Source organism: Agelaius tricolor, unplaced genomic scaffold, assembly GCF_023055355.1.
Source record: "Agelaius tricolor isolate 1412-34295 unplaced genomic scaffold, bAgeTri1.0.p SCAF_39, whole genome shotgun sequence".
Lineage (NCBI taxonomy): Eukaryota > Metazoa > Chordata > Aves > Passeriformes > Icteridae > Agelaius > Agelaius tricolor.
Window position 1 is genome coordinate 5,456,625 of NW_027269299.1, and position 3,304 is coordinate 5,459,928.

General features: G+C 58.3%; 1 pseudogene; it reads right to left on the bottom strand.

Moving 5' to 3' along the window:
• Positions 1 to 819: 819 nt before the first annotated feature.
• On the bottom strand, positions 820 to 2,157 carry LOC139603516 (olfactory receptor 14I1-like; annotated as a pseudogene).
• Positions 2,158 to 3,304: the final 1,147 nt, after the last annotated feature.

Here is a 3,304-nt window from a genome sequence, read left to right on the forward strand (position 1 = left end):
AAATGCTTAGGGCAGTTTGGGGGTGGATGCCAGGCCGCCCTGGCTCTGAGCAACAGCGTCTGCAGTGGCACAGGAAACTCCCAGCTGATGGGAACAAACTTTCTGGCTGAGTGCAGAGGCCAGGACAAAGCCGAGTGGTTTCCCTGGTGTCCTTCAGCCCTTGCTGGCCCCAGGGGCTGATGGCATTTGTGCTCCCTCAGGTTCATGTCCCCACAGCAACAGCATGGGGGTGCTGCCCCTGCTGTGTGCAATGCAAACAGGGGCTGCTGGGCCAGTGCTGCCGTGTCTGTGCCTGCAAGGATGGGGCACCTGTGTGAGCTGGGGGAGAGGCCAGGGCTGCAGAGGGGGGATGTTGTTGGCAGCTGCATGAGGACGCTCTGGGACGCTGCCCTGGGCTGTGCAGCGCACTGGGGATGGATCAGCCCCTGCTCTGCTGCTCCTTCCCGTCTGCCCCAGGGCCCTTGCAGAGCCCCAGCCATGCTGTTTGCCCCCAGCCTGCCCACAGCCAGCCTGGGGCTGCTCACGGGGGTTTCTGTGCTGAGCATTGGCCTGGCCGTGTTCTTGAGAGAGCCTGGGCAAGGAGCCTGGAGCCCCCAGGGCCCGGCCTGAGGCGTCAGCGCTGCCCCAGCAGTGCCCATGGCCTGTCCCTGCTGCAGCCCCGGCACTGCCACCCCCAGGGCTGTGCCCGGCCCCGAGAGCACTCAGGCCCTGCAGCAACACCAGGGCCACCAGGGCAGCGGGGCAGGGCCACGGCAGCAGCACTGGCAACACCAAGTGCTGCTGCTGCTGCTGCTGCTGGGCACAGCTGCTGGGCCAGCACTGATCTGCCCCAGCTCTGCACACAGACATTGCTGCTGCAGCTCCAGAGAAGGCAACACAAGGGCATCTCTGCAGAAAACTCTGCTGGGAGATCCCTTAGTTCCTTTAAAGCCACCGAGAGTGCAGCCCCTCATTGACACAGTCTGTGGCCACAGGGAAGGTGGAGAGAAACAAAATGAGAAATAGCACAAAAAGTGACATTTCTCTGCAGACAATATGAAAAAAATAAAACAAAGGAAAAGAACCTCCAAAATGAAACCAAAAAGGAATATCACAGCTGACTTTTATTACAAGTGATTGGCAGACACTGGCCAGCAGTTTAATGTTTCTGAAAGCATCCAGTCATCAGTCTCCACACTTCAGCCTTGAGCTCCTGGTTCTTCAGGCTGTAGATGAGGGGGTTCAGGGCTGGAGGCACCACCGAGTACAGAACTGACAGGGCCAGATCCAGGGATGGGGAGGACATGGAGGGGGGCTTCAGGTGGGCAAACAATGCAGTGCTTACAAACAGGGAGAGCACAGCCAGGTGAGGGAGGCAGGTGGAAAAGGCTTTGTGCCGTCCCTGCTCAGAGGGAATCCTCAGCACAGCCCTGAAGATCTGCACATAGGAGAAAACAATGAACACAAAACATCCGAGTCCTAAACAGATGGAAAACACCAGAAGCCCAATTTCCCTGAGGTAGGATTTGGAGCAGGAGAGCTTGAGGATCTGTGGGATTTCACAGAAGAACTGGTCCAGGGCATTGCCATGGCACAGGGGCAGGGAAAATGTATTGGCTGTGTGCACAAGAGCATTGAGAAAGGCACTGGCCCAGGCAGCTACTGCCATGTGGGCACAAGCTCTGCTGCCCAGGAAGGTCCCGTAGTGCAGGGGTTTGCAGATGGACACGTAGCGGTCGTAGCACATGATGGTCAGGAGGGAATACTCTGCTGAGATGAAGAACAGAAAGAAAAAGACCTGTCCAGCACATCCAGTGTAGGAGATGTCCCTGGTGTCCCAGAGGGAATTGTGCATGGCTTTTGGGACAGTGGTGCAGATGGAGCCCAGGTCGCTGAGGGCCAGGTTGAGCAGGAAGAAGAACATGGGCGTGTGCAGGTGGTGGCCGCAGGCTACGGCGCTGATGATGAGGCCGTTGCCCAGGAGGGCAGCCAGGGAGATGCCCAGCAAGAGGCAGAAGTGCAGGAGCTGCAGCTGCTGCGTGTCTGCCAATGCCAGCAGCAGGAAGTGCCTGATGGAGCTGCTGTTGGACATTTGCTGGGGCTGCACATGGGCACCTGTTCATGGAGAAAGGACAGTGACAAGTCAGGAGAGGCTGCTTGGAGCCAAACCTGGGCCATTCCCTGCAGACTGTCCCACTGGGAGTCACCCAGCCTTGTTCCTGCTTTGGGAAAACCTTCACCCAGGTCCCTGCCTGAGCTCCAGTTGTGCTGGCTGAGTGTGGAGGAGCAGCCAGGCCTGTGCATGGGCGCTCTTGAGGAGCCATCCCTGCCCTACTGCCCTGGGTTTGTGGCCATGGGGCAGAGGGACAAGGCTGGATATTCAAGATTTGTCAGGGGAATCACTCCTAATGCAGAAAGTCTTGGTAGCATCTGCACTCCTAAAGGAAACTTCTAAAGGAAATAGATGGCATGAGTTGGTTTTAGGAATTGTTTTCCTACCCACACATCATTCCTGGCTCTCTGAGGTCACAAATTCCCAGCATTTCTTCTGCACTCAGAGTTTGCCACTGAGAGACGGGAGAGGCAAAGGATTCCCTGTGGCTGAGGGAATGTGAGGGGCTGGATGGGCTTGTTCCCAACTGCCCTGGCTTTGCACCTTTGGCTGCAATCAGAGCACAATCACACTCCCGGGTCACCCTGGGATAAACCAGACCCTGCCCAGAGCAGAGGGATCCCTGAATGTCTCACCCTCTCTCAAGGTCTCTGGGCAAGGTCTGAGCACCCCCTTGTGCCAAGGACACTCACGGCTCCCTGGGCAAACCCAGCAGCATTTCCTCAGCTGTGGCAGCTCTGCCCTTCCCTGTGGGACATTCAGGGAACTCCCAGAGGCTCTGGCACAGATTTGCACCCAGGAGGGCAGCTCAGAGCCTGGCAGGGCACAGCAAGGAGATCCCTGGCTGTGCCCATGATGGGATCTCAGGGAGGGGGCTCAGCTCATTCCCCTTTCCCATGGACTGCTTTGCCCACAGCCCCACAGGTGCCAGGGAAGCTTGGACACCCCATTCCCATGGACAGCCCTGCCTGGCAGGAATGCCAAGGGCAGTGCCTGACTCAGCTGCTGCAGATGCCAGAGCCTCCCTGAGAGCAGCAGGTAACAGTGCCAATGTCAGGGCAGGGCAGAACCAAGAGCAGATGTTGTGGTGCTGTGCCTGAGAGGGCAGGGCAGAGACAGCCGGGCACTCAGGACAGTGTTCCCATGCCCAGCTGTGCCCGGCACCTCCCACACACCAACAGTGCCCTCCTGCCCCAGCCCTGCTCTCTCCAG